Source organism: Castor canadensis, chromosome 12, assembly GCF_047511655.1.
Source record: "Castor canadensis chromosome 12, mCasCan1.hap1v2, whole genome shotgun sequence".
NCBI lineage: Eukaryota > Metazoa > Chordata > Mammalia > Rodentia > Castoridae > Castor > Castor canadensis.
Window position 1 is genome coordinate 93,270,867 of NC_133397.1, and position 20,624 is coordinate 93,291,490.

Below are 20,624 nucleotides of genomic sequence, written 5' to 3' on the forward strand. Positions count from 1 at the left end.
GAGGTAAGCCCAGCTCAAATGGCCAATAGTGCATGTTCTTGCTCATATATGGAATCTACAACCAAAATGATCATGACGATAATGATGACACATGAGTGTAAAGCAAGGACTGTCTGGTATGGATGGAAAGGATATGGGGGTGCAAAGAATATATATAGAGAGATACAGAGATAGATAGAATAATGAAAACTAACAAACGCTGTTTGATATAGGAGGGAGGGGCTCTAACCAAATATAATGGAGGGGTGAACTTTTTTGAAGAACACTATACACATCCATGGAATTAGCACAATGAAACCTCATAACACTGTTAATATATGCTAATAAAAATCACAGTAAAAAAGAAACTAACAGTGATAAAGAATACAATAAAATATGTATAGAGAAAGAAAAAAAAAAACAAGAAAACAAAACCTGCACCAGTCTATACTTCTTCTTTACAGAGGAGAAGATGATGGATTTCTTCTAGGCTTACCTCAGGCTTTTCTTTTGCAATTTTTGTCACTAAAGTCCAAACAGATTAGACCAGAAAGGGTTGTCTGCAAGCTGAGTAATTATGTCTTACTTGCTGGCTTGAATTTCTATAAGTGTTTTACCATTTGCAGACTTACTAATGCAGTGAGCCCAGGAGCTGCCCTTCCTTGATCAGAGAAACACCCAGTTGAAGGAGTGGGAGCACTAAAGGTGCTCTGCCTGTACAGGTTTGGTGTAGAAAATTCCTAAGCAGTAGCTTCTTTCTACCAATCTCTCCGATCCTCAGAGAGATACAAAGCAAACAGGCCAAAGCAGTTTGCCCTGGCTGGGCAAAGGACAGGGTTCTGATTAATCCTTTGTGTCCTGGCACCCCTGCTATTCTCTCTCCTCTTCCCAGAATTTGGCTGCAGATCCACAGATGTGTTCACCCACATCTTCCTTCTTCCACCAGCTTGAACTTCCCACTCAAGTGTATTTGTGTTCATGAATCTCAGTACCAGTTACAACCAGTTTCAAATTAATTTTTGGAGTTAGCTAGTGGAGGGGAAATGTTTGGGGATCGGAGACATAAAATGAAGGGTTTTCTGTTCTTTCACCAAGAGATTTGACTATAAGACCTCTACTGAGATATTTCCCTGCATGGCACCAGTAAGCAAGCTAGGAAGTGCCACCATAAATAATTTTTATTTTAGTCCTTCAACTAGGTTTACTGTGTTATCTGACAATGTTTTTAATATATATTTTAAAATATGTATTTAAAATATAAATATATATTTATGTATGTTTAACATCTTTCCTTGAGCCATTCTGACACTTTCTTTGTTAAGTTATCCATTTAAAATTTTTGTTTTAATAAAGCATAGTTTGTTCTGTTACTGTTGAAGGTTGAGACACCTTTACATACTCTTGATTTAAACCCTTTGTCAATAAAATGTTTGCTATTGTCTTTTTCTCATCTGTATCATATCTTTTTGTTACATGTTTTTCAAGCTGTAATACTGTTTTACCAACTTAGCAATTTTTTTTTATGAATCACACTTTTGGTGTCATGTCCAAGAAAGTTTTGCCTAGCAAACGTTACAAAAGCCTTTTCCTATGTTTCCTCTAAAAGTTTTACAGTTGCATTTTTTAATATTTAGGTTTAATTTTCAAGTTAATTTTTATGTGAGGTATGTGGTTTCAGGAACAGCCTCATTCACTGGCATATGACAATTCTTTTTCCATTGAAGTACCTTTTATCCATAAATGTGTTGGACTATATCTGGACTCGATTTGACCCATTAATACACATGCTAGTACCACAATGTCTTCATTACTATGGCCTTCCAGTAAGTCTTAAAGCTAGGAAGAGTAATTACTACAACTTTATTTTTTCTCAAAATAGTTGCAGCTATCCTGGATATTTTGTCTTTCTATATTAATTTTAGAATCATCTTTTTCATACCACTGAACATATTCAAGGACTTTGACTGAAACGATATTAAATTTTTCTGTCAATATATCATCTTTAATATACCAAGTCTTCCTATCCAAGAACTTGATAAAGCTCCCCATTTACACAGATTTTTTTATGTCTTTCATCAGCATTTTGTAGTTATCAAAATATACATCATATCCATGTTCTATTAAATTAATAAACAGATAGCATTTTCAAACCACTTTCAAAGCATTTTTAAATTTGGTGTCATATAGACAAACATATTTTTGTCTGAGAACCTTGTAACTCTTATAACCTTGCAAACCATACTTACAAAAACTAGAATTACACATGCATGTCAATTCTTTAAGAATCTGTACATAAAAAAACATGTTTTAAAAAACTTGACAGTTATATTTTTTCTTGGCAATCTCTAGAACTTGTATTGTGTGTTTTCTTACCTTCTATCACTAGCTAGTACTCCAGATGTAGCTAGAGTCCATGTATGTACAGCACAGAAAACAAGGTACAAAAAAATGTACAGGATTACTTTCTCAATTCTTGCCTTCACAGATTCTCCCTTATACTTTCTGGTCCTGGGGCTCTTATCACTTTTTCTATCAAAAAGCTATGGCATTTGTTTCCCCACTATACAGGTACTTCTATAATTCTACCTATATTACAGCTACCAGCAGGAAGACAGAGAGATCAAAAAACTCACAAGTGTTTGTTTCAACCACTTGCAGCACTATCCTCACTGATCCAAGGGAAGATTATCCCTCCTTCAGTTTTGGCTCCTACAGTTTTCGCTCCATTTGTGCTTCTGCCTCCATGATGATGAGACTGCATGGAAGATAGGACAACAAAAAAATAATTAACAAGGCAAGTCTACATTACACCTACAGGGCTTCTCTTGGGGCTCTCTTACATGCACTGCATCCCAGTGCTCAATTCCATGATTCCCGAGCATTTAGTTCACTCTGGGGAGAGTAAAGGGGAAAAATATATAGTGAGTTCACCACCAGCTCAAAGATACTATTAATTCTGCTTTTCTTACAGCATCAACCTACTACTATGTACTTTTCAGAGTTCACAAATACCTGCTTCATGGTTTCTGTGCATGTAAGCATTTTACATTGTTTTGTTCTTTTACTGAGTAAGGGAAACAGAATATGTCCACTCAATCTCACTAATAACTGGAACCACATCAAGTCATTCTTAATGACTTAAAAAAGTTCAAAACTAAGATGACCCAACTGCCCCAACAACAATAACCAACTCTGAGTTCCCATACTTTGTTTGTAGCTTCCTAATGGGGTACACTTATGCAATATGGTCAGTTATGGGCAGATAGAAGATGGTACATCACCAGTTATTAAGAGCCAGGCTTAAGACTACTGCTCTACTACATCCCTGATGTTCCTCATATACTTTTACAACAAAGACCTGTAATTCTCATCACTAAAAAGAACCATTGCAACTCACTAAATCTACTAGCTAAGGAACCAAGTATGCCACAGACAATGTTAATAAATAACAATTTCTGTGTCACATTTTCTTCTTGTATATACAGAAGACTACAATTCCTAGTTTCTTTACACTTACTTGTGTAAGTAAATCAACAAAACTCAGAAGTCTCTTATGGGATGCAACAGTGAGAAGATCATGCATAATTCTCTAGTTTTTCTTTTCCCCTCTTAGAATAAACACTGGCTACTCTGAAATACGTGAGTGAAACCTAAAATCCTAAATCGCTAAGTGAAGTATATTTGGCCATGTGAGCAATATATAAGTCTTTTTAAAAACTTTATTTATTCACATGTGCATACATTGTTTGGACCATTTCTCACCCCTAAAACTACTGAGTTTCAGAACTAACTTGTTATTTCATAGCCTATCCTGACTACACAACCAGACTTAGAAAAAAAAAAGCATATATACTACTACGTATTGTATTTCAGAATTTTGTTTCATTGGGACATCCTTACCTAATTTCTAATTCCTACTGATCTTTCATATTAGATATTCAAGTACATTTGCCCAGAATACACTGGAAACAATAAATTATCCTAAATTTTTACACAGAATACCCTTTGCATATTCCTAAGGAGAAGCCCCAGTGACTAAGTAGTTTGACAAATATACATACTTACTTAGGAAGAGCTATGACCAACAGTGAAAACTGGGTATATTACAAAAGCTTAAGGCTGTCCCCACAAAACTAGGAAACTGAGAGGGTATCTCCTAAATGAGGTCTGTCTAGGATTATGTATTGAGTTCATCTGATTATAATAAGCTCTTGTTACCTTCCCTCGAATTGAGAGCAAAGCAATTAATGAAAGTATACTAAGGCATGAGAATAAACAATGTTCAAATGCTTATTATAGTTTCTCCCCACTAGTTCCTAATAGCTTCTTTACCTCTATAACTTCATTCACCAACTATGGCTGCAATAATGAGGTGCAACCATTGTACTCATCCTATAGATCAAAATACTGCAGCTTTCTAACATCTGGCAATATAAACTCTTATTCTTCTCAGGTTACATGACCTTTATTCAGTGCCCATTATCAAAAACTTTACTGCAGCTACAGAAGAACCTGACCACTTGATAAAAGTTAAAATTATTGTACAAACTTCCTGTTCCAAAATCTTCATCTTGTCTTTATGTAACTAGATTAAAACCTGTACAATTCACTGGTTATGACATCTATTCTCTGTGTCTGAAGTTCAAAAAATATTATTAAAATCAAGGTTCATGTTTGATACTTCACAAACTGCTACCAAACGCTATTTAAGATCTTTTGCCTTATTCTGCATATAAATTGGCTTAAGAAGAAAAGAAAATTTAATACAAACTGTTGGTATACTCCAATTTTTTTCTTTAATCCCTGAAATATGTTGTCATTTCTGCTGTATTGCCAGAAGCACAATGGGGGCAAGTATGTTACAAAGGAAGCTTGCCCATCTTCTTGAAAAATCAATGAATACTGAGTTTGAATTTATTTTCATGAAGAAATATTCCCAAAATAATGTAGGCATGTACTCCAGATACTTAAGTGTATCCAGCCACAAAAAAGATGTAAATAAAAAATCTTTAATACCCAGATTTGGAGTAACCTTACTCATTAACAAAAACAAACTACAAAGAACACATCTAGAGTGCACTAAATTCAATAATACTTTCATCGCAAATATCACAGAAAATGCCAAAATGGCACTCAAAAATAATAAATGTGGAGAGTTCATATAAAAATCAGATTTGCCAACAGGCAAATGTTAATAGCATTATAAAACTATATTCTAACAGGCAAATGTTTATAATGAGATACACAGTCACCAGAAATATAGGATTTCTGCTATTACCCAGTGAATTACTGAGGACTAGGCAAATAAGACTTTTTCTATGTCCCCATGAACTATCTATGTGCAAAAAATCTATGTGAAAATGTTTCATTTAATGTTATAATTCATAAATTATTTGTGTCAAGGCAATCCTTTTACAAGGCCTCCATTGATAAGAAACTTTATTTATAAACTCAGATGACCAATGCCAGGATCTGCACTCAGATAGTCCATCCTCATCAAAGACTGAGCATTTTACTGCTCTGAAATGGCACAGGAAAGACAGAAACAGTATCTGAACCCACAGTTTAAAGTATACTCAAGAATCATTATTACAGACTAATAACCTTACAAACAGAGACTGTAAAAGTGATGCTACAGAAAATTTAATTATTCTAATCATGCAGCAGGTACTGAGTCTTTCTGGTGGAAAAGAACTAGGTGAAAATGTGATAAAAAAGAATACTTAGGGAATATTTTTGAACAGGTTAATGATGACCCAACCTTCTTTCTAGATAAAATATAACAATAATGACAGGCTACTTTCTATTATTTCTCTGTGGTTTACCTCAATGATTTCACTTCAAAGACAGTTTCATTATCAATTTAGCATTAAAAAAAGGCAAAAAAGCAAGTATGGCTGCTAAGTGCCAGTGGTACATTCTTTCAGGAAAAATTATTAAATGAAGGAAATATAACTGGATAAGCTATAATATGATATTTTAAATGACATTTAAAACCAAATTATTAATAAAATTCTATCTACACAGAAACCTTCACAAGAGAAACAATCATAATCATAGGGTAGCTGAGATACTTATTGTTAGTAAAGAGCAGAAATTTACCAAATATCTCCACCATTAGCTACCAACTAAGAACACAATAAACATTGCTGACAAAGTTGGAATTGATAAGTACAGGAAAAATTTTGGTGAATGATCTTAAAGAACTAAAAGCATAACAAAGTAAAAATTGACATGTGTATTTCTCACAGTCCTTTATCTTCTTGATGAAAGAAAAACAATTTAATTATTAACGTATAAGCACTAAAATGACCTCTGAAATCAGACAGCTAAGAAAAATCTGTGTCCTAGATGAATGGACCAGGTAATGTGTCAAATATGATTTTAACACTAAGATGTTATAATAGCTGTCCATAAAGGACTAAATCATCGTGATAATTTCAGTTAAAACATTTCAAACTAGAATCTTTCCAACTCATCTCTTCACTAAGCAACAAAATCCATCTCAGGTGAAAAGTTACACATTTCATACTAACTCATAAAGAATGGTAAAATTACACAAGGTGTTATCTTCAACCTCTTTTCACAGTAGTTAGTAGGTTTTAAGTTTCTGTTCATAATGTCTCCTGTTTCACTTATATAAGTAAAAAGCATTTCTAATTTACTACAGGAAGAGAATTTAAACTAAGAGTTTCCTACTAAGCTGATCTAACTCTGAGTGAAATTGCTGAAGATCTCATAGTAAAGTAATAGCACAGCAGGTCATAACATTGGGAATCCTTTTCACTTCAAAGCATTTTACTTTAAGCTTCAGTTTTTACACCACATTGCTGAAAACAAAGCATTACCCATAGATGGGAGCTGAATGCTGTGATGGCACAGATCACACTTCTATTTAAGTATATACTTTACAGAAAGATAGTCCCAATACAGCAATACTATCAGCAATACTAAAATAGAATGTCACTAATATCTGACATAGTTAATATGAGAAAACAATGCATTACATTTCATTGGACCTTAAATTTTTCCCACAGCTTCACTTACTACTTTATCCATCAGTTCAAACTTGGATGACCCATAAAAGATATTACACATATGTATGCATACTAATAAGGTATAACTCTGTTACTTTTGAACTAAAATTAATGTTTATCTATAGAACTTGTCCTTTACAGTCCAAAAGCATAAGTGTATATAAGTGATGTCATTGCTAAAATTGATATTTAACTTTTTATATATGGTTCAGTTTGACACATAAGTTAATAAAAAGTATACATGAATTCAACCTTATTAAAACATGTTCCATTTTTACATAAACATGCATATGCCACTGGCTTTACTTGGGTCTTCAAAAATGAACTCTCCCTCTCTCTCTCTCTCTGTGTGTATATATATACACACACACACACACATATATGTGTGTGTATTTTAAAAGATGATCTCTATTAATATGGTACTTTTACATGATAAAATTACATGGTAATTTTACATGATGGCAATAGCATTATAAAACAATACAACCTGTGAGACATAAATTATAAACTGCTAAAAACAGTATTCTTGTGAATTATCTTTGCCATCGTAATTTCCTACAGCCTCACAGGGCAAACCATGAGCATTTACAAAAATAACATCATGACTAAGAATTTGCCTCAACTGCATATTAGAATGTCTATGCTACATCTAGAATTATTTCACTCAGTATACAAAAAGGGATTGCTTTATGGGAACAACAATCTATGTATTAGGGTGCTTTTATATTGTGTAAATACCTGCCTTAGTTCTAAAAACATTTTATTAGCACTTTTGATACATACCATACTTAATCTAAGTGTGCAAAAATTACTAGATATTGTATATTAAAAAAAAACTTACAGGACAATTGTTTCCACTTGACTGACACTGAGCTGCTGATTGCCCAGTTGGGAAAAAAGTGAAAAAAAGCACATGAATCCCTGTAATTGAATGACTAGCACTATGAATTGAATGTGTTACCATACATTTCACATCCTACATTCTAAAACAAAAATCTTTATTAAACTTCTATGGCATGATTTTCATCACTACTTCCTTGTTCCAAAAAACTTTATAAGAAAATTTAAACCATAATTTATATTTTAAGAGCTCACAGTTATATAATTTTGATACATATACATACAAAGTAAAAAATTTAGGTATCTTTGTTAATCAGTATTAAATTTGAAATCTAAGGTTCAAAGACCTTTATACTGAAAATATGACACTACAAGCAAGTTACTTGTGGATTTAAAGACATTTAGGTAACTTTTATATCAGAGAGTCTTTAAAGCATAGTAAATATTTTTCATATCTAACAACTACGTGTTTAGCTAAGCAAAAAATTTATTTCAAAGAGCTGGAAATGAAAGATAACAGGATAGATTTCTTAGAAGAGAGACAAAGTGAAGGTAATGTATTATACCAGAAAAAAACAAGTTGGAGACAAAAATCTAGATATAAAGAATTCAAAAACAGGCCAAGCATAGTGGCTCACATCTGTAATCCTAAGTACTCAGCATGTGGAGGATCCTGCTATTTGAGAGACAGACAAAAAAAGTTACAGTCTGAGGCTCACCCAGGGAAGAAGGCTGCAGACTCTATCTAAAAATACCTAAAGGAAGAGTTGGAATCATGGCTCAAATAGCCGTGCCTAGCAAGGCAAGGTTCCAAGTTAAAACCTCAGTACACCAAGAAAAAAAAAAGAATTGAAAACAAAAAGTGTAAAGAAATTTTCATAGAGAAGCAGCATTTAATTATCAAATAAAGATAAATGCAGATAAGAACGTGAAAACTAAGCTACTATTCACCCACCTGGAGCACTAGCACATGGGGCGAATGCACAAAAATCAATGCATTTTCCTTTCGTGATGACTCCAAGCCTAGTTGAGCAACACTGGCCTTGGAATTGTATGTAAAGGCAATAGGAATTGTAAGATCCCATCACACAGAACCTGCTTATGCTGTTCTGCCACATGAATATCACTCTTAGATTTAAACTTGAAGGTACTCTGAAAAAATAAAACTAACATAAACAATCTTTTTAAAAGAAAAGAAGAAAATTGAATTTTTAACAAAGGAAATAATTACAAAAGTAAACAATTTGCTATGTACCTTTCATACTGTATGGCACTTATCAGTGGCATCACATATTTAGTTATTTTCACAATAGTTCCAAAGAGTTACTTTTATTATGCTAATAATGATAGTTAGATCTTCATATTCTCATTTTCATTTTTTATTTGTAAAATAATTTCATTAGAAAACTAAAGCGAGATGGTTTTAATTATAAATAATTTTACATCAATACTTTTATAACGTAAATTTAATTTTCTTGTTAGCACTTTCAAAAGTATTCATATGACTTATTTCCTGACAAATGACTTATTTAATACAGAAAAACAACTATTAGTTGATACCAGAAAAGATTAATACATAAAAATATTTTTACCTTTACTAAAAAAAAATCAAAATACTGAACACCAGTGCAATGTAACAATAGCCCAACATCTGTGTTAAAATCAGAAGTTTATTAAGACATGTAAATAACTTATATAAAAGACAGAACCTAAACAGAAAAGTATTACTGGAAGTAGTTAAAACTGCTCTGCAGATATCAATGATAATGATGAATAATATTTAATCTTTGAAATAATACTATGAAATCAGTACTAGCTGCTTTCAACTATATACTATGGAAACAAAACATTATGGAAATGAAGATCTAGGAGGGAGAGAACCAGTACATAATCCCCAATCTTCTGACACAGAGTCAATAGTCAATGTATTAATAAGGAACTCATTACAATCCTGACTCTGCCACTAATTAACTTCTTGCTCCCTAGGAAATCATTTCACTAATATGGCACCAACTTTCTAACGCTAAAGTTATAACAAGAATAACCAAGATGTTTCAATCCAAGTTCTTATGCAAAGCAAACAGATATGCATAGAAGTCAAGTAGCTCAGATAGGGACCTTCTCAAACTAGAGAGCATGGTCTGTCTGAAGGTAGCCCTCAGTGCTCTGAACAAGTCAGTTATTATACAATACTGTCAGTTCTCCTATATTTTTCAAGAGAAAATATGAAGTATGGGTTTTTATATAAAAATCACCCTAGCTTTTCAATTTAATTCAAACACTTTAAAAAATACTGCAGATCAAATAGGTTAGGCCAGGTTCCAGCAGTTTTTCACTTCTTCCCTAGTCTCCAGAGTCTAACACAGAACTGGATGCAAACCATTAATTATCAGGCGTGTGTCAAAACTAAAGCATAAATAAAAATTGTACGTATGTTTACAGAGATGCTACTTTTTATCTTGTACATGTAAATGTAGTTAGCAATTTCATTACTGAAAGTTAATAAAATTGCTCTATTTTAGACCTTTTACATTCTACTCAATTAAATGGAATGGAGAACATTACCTCTCACCTCAAAGTTTCAAGTTTTAATTGCTTTTGTAAAAACACATAGATTCACATTTCCCAAGCCAGTGGTAACAGTTAAGTTTAAAAAATGTCCTGATTTCAAATAAAGATTCTATTTTCTCCATAGTGTATAATACAATCAAAAGTTGAAACTGAAAATTTCTACAATTAATTTTTGTGTGAAATTATGCATTAAGCAGTAACACTGCTAAATATAAACCCATCTGACTGCTTTCTTCACTAGTTGCCTTTGAATTACAAAAGAATATTTAACATGTATTTTGGTAAGACCATAAATGCTCAAAAATTTAATACTTGTGTTTCTAAACAATCATTTAAAAATAAAATTTAACAAGTCAAATTATTGATTTATGTTGTAGAACACTGCTCAGAGAATAATTCCCTATTTTAGAAGAGTAAAACCTGAGTTAATTTGTATAAACAAAGATTAACTTAGGGAAGACAAGAAGTTAAGAAACCATGAAAGCCAACCAAATAAGGAAGAAGAAATACTACAAGATCATCTTTCCAGAATTTGTTCAAGTACACTGTACACAAGTATGGAATTATCACGATGAAACCTTTGTGATAATTCAATGTGTACTAATTCAAAAATAAAACATTGAGAATTCAAAACATATATTTTTAAAAAGACTACAAGTGTTCAATGAGACGAGGGCAAACCAGAATTTAAGCAAGTGGAACAAAGCTACATGTAAATGCTGAGAAGGCAAAGTAAAATATACTCTGCAAGTCAAATAAAGGAAGTTTTGTATAGAAATTTAAACAACAGACTGCAAGGTGATCATGAATGGTAGGATTATGTTTCTACATAAAAGGGCTGAACTGAACAAAGTTAAGTATATTCACAACTGGGATATATTGAGAAACCCCTTTAAATATTGACTTTGAAATTACAAATGAAAGACAGGACTGTACAATGAATACAGTGTGTGAGAAGTACTTTTGGGGGGAAAGAGAGTGAATGGAAGAAATAAAGGTAAGGGAATATGGTTGATGGGTTTCAGATACATACATGAAACAGAATGATGAAACTTCTTGCAGTTGCCTAAAGTGGGGCAGGAAGGGAACTGCCAGATGGGGCGGGGGAATGGTGGGGGCAATCTAATTGGAACACCCAATACATTTAATATATGCTAATAAAAATGTAAAACAAGAAAAAAAAGATTATACATAAAAGGGTTTGAAGTAGGCCTGAATACTCATTCCAGAGCTCCTAGGTAGTTTCACAACTGCTGCTTTTCCCATGCTTTTGCTGCAGGCAGTACCAGTGGGAAATACTTAAAAGATTTACCAGAAATTCATCATGCCCAGCTTTTATTTGTTGAAATGGGGTCTTGGGAACTTTTCTGCCTAAGCAGACCTGGAACTGTGATCCTACCATTTTCTGCCTCCCAAATATCTAGCATTACAGGCATGATCCACAGCCCCTAGCTTTTTATTCTATCATTCAAGCTGCTTAAATTCAGTCACATAATTATTTTTCTTTTCATTTGTTTCTAGAAATATTATTCAATTTTTCTGATTTACTTTCTAGTTAATTTCAAGCTGTATTGGATCAATAGACTGAACTTTTCTCTCATTTAGTTTGAATTATGTAATTTCTTTTTCTTTTCTTTTTTTCATTTTTTATTTATCTTTTAATTATTCATTTACTCACATGTGGATACACTGTTTGGGTCATTTCTCCCCTTCCCCCCTACCCCCTCCCCCACTCACTTCCAGGCAGAACCTGTTCTGCCCTTATCTCTAATTTTGTTGTAGAAAAAATATAAGCATAATAAGGAAGAAAAAGCGTTTTTGCTAGTTGAGTTAAGGATAGCTGTACAGAGATATTTCTAGCACTGCTTTTGTGTACACATGTGTTCCAACCCATGTTGATTCATCTCTAATCTTTACACTGGTTACTGATCCCCTTCTCATGTTAACCTCTGTCGCTTTAAGGTTTCTGTATTAGTTCCTCTGAAGTGGGGACATCAAATGCTTTCATGTTTTGGGTTTTCTACCTATTCCTGTATCTCCTGTATGTGCTCTCCCTTTGTTGTGATACAAGTCCAGTCACATTGCTGCATTTGCCCTAGATCTAAAGTACGCATATGAGGGAGAACATACGATTTTTGGTCTTCTGAACCTCGCTCAGAATGATGTTCTCCAGTTCCATCCATTTACCTGCAAATGATAAGATTTCATTTTTCTTCATGGCTGAGTAAAATTCCATTGTGTACAAGTACCACATTTTCATTCATCAGTAGTGGGGCATCTTGGTTGTTTCCATAATTTGGCTATTGGCTATTGTGAATAGCGCTACAATAAACATGGATGTATAGGGGCCTCTGGAATAACCTGTGTTGCATTCCTTTGGGTATATCCCCAGGAGCGGGAATGCCGGATCATATGGCAGATCTATGCTTAGATTTTTTTAAGAAGTTTCCAATTAATTATGTAATTTATTTCTAAGAGTTTAATTATTTTCAAATTTGCCAAGTCACATTTCATAGTCTCAAGCTTTCAATAAACCCCTATGCTTCTTTAAGCACTCTTATTTTATATGGGGGATGTTTGCTTTTGCTTTTGTTTTTCAGCTTGGTTGACAATATGATGCCTCTTTTCTGTTTTTTATTTAGTATGCCCAGGCTTATGTGAGATTTCTCTAGGTTTTAGGTGTGATGTGCTAAATGCATAACTTCTGCCACTCCAAATGAGGCAATATTAATCTACAAATATACACTGTTCTTAGTTTGGACTTTTCAAGACACAAACAATTTATGATTCACCATGCATGTGAGGGTTTGGTTATGATGAGAAATTCTCAGGGTTGGTTATTTTTCCTACCTCTACTTAACACCAAAAATAAGACAAGAAAATCTTACTACTCCAAACAGTGAGAATTAATGTTTCCTCATAACACTTCCACTAATGAGACAAAGCATTATTTGATTAGAACCCTAATCACATAAATTAGAATTATTTAATGTAAATGAGAAAATAAACCAAAATATTTCTTAACTTCACAAACTAAGTCCATCTAATTCCCAGAAAAGCATCTTACTTTGCAATAATAATCTACAGAAAACTTCATTAAAATCAAGAAAACTTCATTAAAATCAAGAATATACTAAATACTTCATTAAAATCAAGAATATACCAAATTTACATTGAACTTATGTAAAAATTATATATGACAATGTCTGTTATTCTCACTATAACATTATATTACATGTATTGCTGATAACATGCTAATGACATTGCAATACTCAATGAATCCTGTTTCTTGATGTACAACTAAGAGAATAGTGATATTTGTGCATTGTGGAATAATCTTCACCTCAAAATAATAATACTAATCTATCATGATTTATTGAAAAAAATCATTGATATTCTAGGGTCTACATTTCTAAATCCACCCAGAAAAACATAATCCATTCTTCTATTTTTTGATCATTCCACATCAATAGAAAATAAGATACAAATTCAGTTCTTTGCTACTTAAAGCCTATAATGACATCATTTAAACTTATCATAATCATTCTCACATTTCATTATAGACCAATACCCTTACTGTGTATTCTATGAAGCCATGCCTAAATATCAGTCAATTCATAAATCTATCCTAATCTCCCTTGCCTCTATCCTTTCAATCACGCTTTCTGTCTCAAATACAGTCATCACCTTTTGCTTAACTTGTGAAATCTATGTATTTCTAAACAGACTAAAAAACTTACTGCTCTATGAACAGTTCCTGAATCCTCTGTAGCTGGAATTAATAAACCTAGCTCAAAACTTTAATACTATTTGCATTGTATTTCCTTTCTGAAACACCTATCAACTTTTAATTATAAAAATATAGGGATATAATTATATTTTCAAAAAGAGAGTACAACCTTAATCATTATTAATCCCCAAAGCTTAGTTTAATTCCTTGAATATAATAAATATTCAACATATTGTTGAATTTTATTCAACTGCATGCCCTGCAATCATTGTTATCACACCTTTAACAAGCAAGAATGTAGAGGGCAACAAAGATTATCATCACAAGCTTGACAATAAATTAGCATAGGAAATTTCTATGTATGAAATGAAGTCAGATCTTCAACATAGTAGGATAATGACTAAACCAATAAAATCAAAAGTTAAGATGATGTAATATATTAGATTAAGTAAAATGTCAAATACTGGCTCAATTATCACTGCAATACTTCAATTATTAAAGAAAAAGAAACACCACTAAAATAAACTAATATCCAAGGGAAACATCATTTCAAATAATGACACGACTACTAAGGAAAGACATCAAGTTTAAGTCTCACTTGCTAATATCAAGAAATTTTATGAAGCTGATTCTTTAATATAAGCAAAGATTTTTTAAGCACACATGTAGTTCTATAAAGAATGGTTATATAAGAAGTTTGGAACTTATAAAACTTAAATTATACAGTCAACCAATATTATACAAAGGTAAAAGATTTAAGGAAAGAACTTGATTAAACAAAGTGACTTAACTATAAAGGAATATCCTGGAAATGCTGTCCCATTACCGCCAATCATTTCTACAATAAACTACAGAACACTTGTGGATGTGACCATAAAAATATTCTCACTGGGCGGAAAGTTCAAAACTGATACTGACAATAATGGCTCTCTTAGAGGACTCATACATTTGCACCCTGTACATCTACAGGTCCTTGATCAAGGACACAAAACGAACCCTCACAAAGACCTCTCTTTCCCCAACAGCTCCCTCCTCCTTTGTACCATGTCCACAAGAAGTTATAGTTGTTTCAATAACCGTGAATTCTGACCTCAAGCTCCTAAGCTCAGCAAGATCACCCTGCTGTGTTAGGTGTCAACTCCCAATGCCTCAATAAAACTACTGATTCCAGGCAGAAAGCCACATAAACATGGGCTCATCTTAAATGTTTTCTTGCTCTCAAGAATGTCAGACCAGCACTATGTACATTGAAAACTGTCCACAAAAAGATGTTTTACACATTTTTGCCAATTATATAATTATTTATGAGGGTAGGAATACAGCCCATATCAGCTACTCCATCAATTGCCAAAGTCAGAAGTCAGAAGTTCTTCTAAGCTGAACTAAGCAGAAAGTTTGTGAGTGAATAGTGGGTTTTAAGAGATTTTCTTTTCAAATTATAATTGCCATCCCCTTAGGGAAAAGAAAATAATTGAAGAGCACCAATGAATCAATTTTAAAAAGCACAGTACTACCAGTTACATGAATTCATGAGAGGTAATTGTGGAAAGCAGATTCTTATCCAATGAAGGCAACGAAAATCACATCAAGACTTCCAAAATAATCTTAAAAGCTAAATGAGCCTGGCTTTAACACTAGCCTCTTTATGAATCATTTCCTGGTTCATTACTACAATGACAATACTTCTCCATGATCCCACTGGATATAGTGATTATGGATTATATCAGTATTAGAAGATCATTTAACTTCACTTTGTCTAGGTTTTTCTTATGGGTCTCTTCTTTTCTTGGGTATAAATAAATTACAGGTAATTTACAGTCTTGCATCTTTCATAAAGTTTACAATAGCCTTTGAAGCACAGGAATCATCCAATAAGTGTTCTCAGAATTATAAAACTGTATGAGAAAATTAATGCTAACAAAAATCATTTTGGTGTTTCCTCTGGTCATTTTAAACTACTTCTCCTTACTGAAGGAAAATTCAGAGTTCATAACAATATAATCAATAAATAGGAAAGGATGAAGTCAAACTATCCCTATTTGTAGACGACATATTACACCTAAAAGATACAAAAAAAACCCTGCATAGATATAAATAACTTCAGCAAAGTAGCAGATTAGAAAGTCAACATACAAAACTCAGTAGCTATTCTATACATGAATGAACAAACTGAGAAAGAATATAGGAAAGCAATTCTATTTTACGATGGCCTCAAAAAAAGTAAGAATAAACTCAAGAAAGGAAGTGAAAGATCTCTACAATCAAAACTTTATACCACTGAAAAAGAAACTGAGGAAGACCTCAGAAGATGGAAAGATCTCCAATGGTCTTAGCTTAGAAGAACCAGTATTATGAAAATGGCTATGTCACCAAAAGCAATCAACATATTCAATGCAATTCCCATCAAAATTCCAATGACATTATCCACAGATTGAAAAATGAGTACTAAAATTCATATGGAAGGACAAAAGACCTCGAACAGACAAGGCAATACTGAGCAAAAAGACCAGTGCTGACTTCAAACTTTACTACAGAGTGACAGCAGTAAAAATAGTATGGTTCTGGCACAAAAATGGACATGAAGAGCAAGAGAAGAGAACAGAAGACCCAGATATGAATCCATGCAGCTATGCCCACATTTTTTTTGCAGTACTGGGGTTTGAACTGAAGGCTTTCACACTGAGCCACGAAACCAGGCCTATTTTTGTACAGGGTTTTTCAAGATAAGGTCTTGCATACTAATTGCCCAGGCTGGCTTCAAACCACGATCCTCCTGATCTCTGCCTCCTGAGAAACTACAATTACAGGTGTGAACCACTGGTGCCAGCCTCGAACCAGACTTTTGCCAAAGGCACCCAAAACATACAATGGGGAAAAGACAGCCTCTTCAACAAATTTTGCTTCGAAAACTAGATATCTACATGCAGAGAACTGAAACTAAGTCCACGTCACTCAACCTATACAAATATCAATTCAAAGTGAATTAAGGACTTAATATAAGCCTGAAACTTTGAAACAACTACAGAAAGTAGTAGGAGATACACTGGCACATAGAGACATAGGTAATGACTTAATAAATAGAATTCTAATGGCTTATCTAGTAAGAGAAAGGATGAACAAATAGGACTGCAACAAACTAAAATGCTTCTGTACAGCAAAAGAAACAGTCACTAGACTCAAGGGATTGCCCACAGGATGGGAGAAAATCTTTGCCACCTATTTTTCTGATAAGGGACTAATATCCAGAATATACAAGGAGCTCAAAACACTTAACTTCCAAAGAATGAACAACCCAATGAAGAAATGGGTACATGAATTGAGTAGAGAATTTTCAAAGGAAAAGGTACAAATGGCTAATAATTGCACAACTTCCCTGACCATAAAAGAAATACAAATCAAAACTACACTAAAATTTCATCTCACTGCAGTAAAAATGGCTATCATTAAGAACACAAACAACAAATGCTGACCAGGATGTGGCAAAACAGGAACACTTATATACTTTTGGTGGGAATGTAAATTAGTACAACCATTATGGAAAGTAGTATGGAGATTCCTTAAAAAACTAAAAATAAAAATGCCATATGATTCAGTGATACCACTCTTAGGCATATATCTGAAGGAATGTTAAGTTGGGTTACAATAAAGACTCCTGCACACCAATGTTTACTGCAGCACTGTGCACAAAAGCCAAGCTATGGAAACAACCCAGATGCCCTACAACTGATAATGGATTAAGGAAATGGGGGGTATATAAATATTTATATAATGGAGTATTGTTCAGCCATAAGGGAGAACAAAACTATGTGGTTTGAAAGGTAAATGGATGTAACTGGAGAACAGCACATAAAAATGAAATAAGCCAGGTTCAGAAAGACAAAGGCAAGTTTTCTCTCATATGTGGAAGACAGATCCAAAACATTCACAGATAAACAAAAGGAAACATAATCATATACATATTTTATGTAGAACATCATTGTAATAGTAGAACTACTCTATAGCATTCAAGGGAAGAGGGAAAGAAAAAGAGAATGATAGAGTTAAATATACTGAAATGCATTACATGTTTGCAGGCAGAGGACATAAAAATATGTACTGAAAGCTGTTGTTCAACAACAGGGGAATGAGAGGGAAGGGGTAAGAGAGAGTAACAGAGGGTCGAACTGACCAAAGTTAAATATATTCACAGTTGGGATACATCATGAAACCCCTCTGAACACTGACTCAGGAGTTAATATTAAAACAGAAGACTAAAATAGGTGTAGGGGGTATTTGTGGGAGGGGGAGGGAGTATGAAGGAGATGAAGGTGACGGAATATGGTTGATGGGCTTTATATAAATACAGAAAAAAGAATGATGAATCTTCTTGCAATTGCATTAAGTTGGGTGGAGAAGAGGCTGCAAGTGAAGATGGTTGGGCAATCTAATCAATGTAAAATGTAAGGCTATTTGAATTTGCCACAACAAATCCCCACTGTACAATGAATATACGCAAAAAAAATGAAAAAAGAAAATTATTTGCTAGTACTCTATAAAACAATGCATGTGTCTCTCCACTTTGGTGGCTGATTACTATCTTTTGACCACAGTTACTCCAAATTACCTTCCCTAGCTCCCTCTCCCCCTTCTTTCCTTCTTTTCCTTCTCTGAATGGGAAGATAGTGTTTAAGAACTCCGGCTGATTTCTAAAAATAGGCACTAAAATAAAATACTGCAAAATGTGCTGAAAAACACTGCAAATTTAACTTTTCCACATAGTCACTGAATCACTGCTGCAATGTTTGTGCATTCCATTGCGTGGAGAAAAACATTTGTTTTCATTTTCTTCAGACTGCGTACACTAGAATAATGAATTTTAATACATTCTCCTGAAGTTTTTAATGGAAAGATAATAAAACATCCTTATATGGAGAAAAAAATGGTATTAATTTTGAGTCCAATCAAAGGCTATAATGCCCTTCTTCAGTTTTTAGGAGAAAGTATTCTAGTACTTCTAAGTTACAAAAATTTATAATGTAATTAGAAGACCACAAATATGTAATCCATTGAAAAAATGTAATAATTTTACTATCTCTTTCCTATTTGTGGTACTTAGGTTATTTCTAACCCTTTAAAATTATAATAAAGGTAAAAAATAAGCATGTTTGTACCTAAATCTCCATGTTCATTTGATTGTTTCTCTTGGATTTTCAGAAGACAAATTGTTACATAAAGTGATATGAACAGGAATGGGATAAGACTCATGAGTGGGCATGAAGGATCTTTCTATGGTGACAGATGTTTTCTAAAATTGGATTTGTACCTATCATGGCAGAATTTGTAAGTTCACCAAAAATAAATGACTGGTACATTGAAAATAAATGAATCCTATGGCATGGAATTATACTTTATTAAAGCTATTCCAATTATGTTAAAGACAAGATATAGGACAGATATATTTTGTCTTAAATATACACCAAAGAGTAGTATTGTAATACAAATTGTTTAACATAGACCAATCAAGTATGTTGTATAACATTATATGTGATAAGTATACAAAATACACTCTTCTCAAGAATGTGTGGAACTATCAAAAAATGATACATATTTGAGTTCATAAAACAAATTTCAACAAGATTAAAAATCTTATGAATGAAATGAAAATATAATAAATGCTTTGATACTTACTAAAGTCTTTTAACTATAAATTAAAATTTTCATGCAGAACACATTCTACTCTGTAGCCTCACTGATATTTCTTTCAAACTCCAAAGAAGAAAAGAATTTACTACACAAACCCTTAAGTAATAGAAGAGGCAGCCTTGAAAGCAGTTTGAGAAAAAAAGACTCTCCCCTTACAAGAGAATACCAGTAAGGTCAATAGCAAACTTCTCATCTAAAACCATGGAGGACAGAGCATGGTGGAACACAACATTGACAGTGCTGAGAAGAGACTACTTATAAATTGGCCCCACTGCCTCAGCACATGTGGAACTAACATGATGACAATGCTCACTGATTGACTTGACAAGATCTCACTTTCAGATTAACTCACAGACTCAAATGGTTTGTTGACTGGCACTGGCTGTGCCTTCTACCCCTTACACTGACAGTGAGGAAGTCTGAAAGGCCCATAGCTATACTTTTGGCCAATCTGACCTGGGAACTCTTGATAGCTTAAAACTTAGAACCAGAGACCAGATTTCTGATAGACCTCAGAAAACTGGGTTCCAAATCCTGAACCATGGGAGCAAGGGTAGCTGGTCTGACTAGTTTGGTAAATAAGGTCACTAACATATAGGCACACCGTATGTATAACATCCAAATTTTAAATAAGACTTTTAAAATGAAAACCTGCCCCAGTAGTACTGGCACAGCCATCAAAACGCTGAGGCAATGGGCAGCTTCTCCATTTTGTTTTTTTTTTGTTTTCTGTTGTGTTTGTGAACTAAAGCAGTCTTCACTGCACAAAAGATCATCTGTAGTTC

The 20,624-nt window shown here is 33.4% G+C and overlaps 1 protein-coding gene across 5 annotated transcripts in view; it reads right to left on the reverse strand.

Annotated features, from left to right (window-relative positions):
• The window catches only part of LOC109687857 (NBPF family member NBPF6-like protein), a 480,343-nt gene that overhangs the window by 371,797 nt on the left and 87,922 nt on the right, over positions 1–20,624 (reverse strand). For 4 of the 5 annotated variants that reach the window (XR_012439856.1, XR_012439854.1, XR_012439855.1 and 1 more), the window contains exon 9: positions 2,613–2,734. The gene's annotated coding sequence lies outside the window, so the exon portion shown is untranslated. Of the gene's footprint in view, positions 1–2,352; positions 2,384–2,612; positions 2,735–8,811; positions 9,009–12,557; positions 12,615–20,624 lie in introns of all 5 variants that reach the window. The other variant, XM_074050471.1, reaches the window with a different exon arrangement.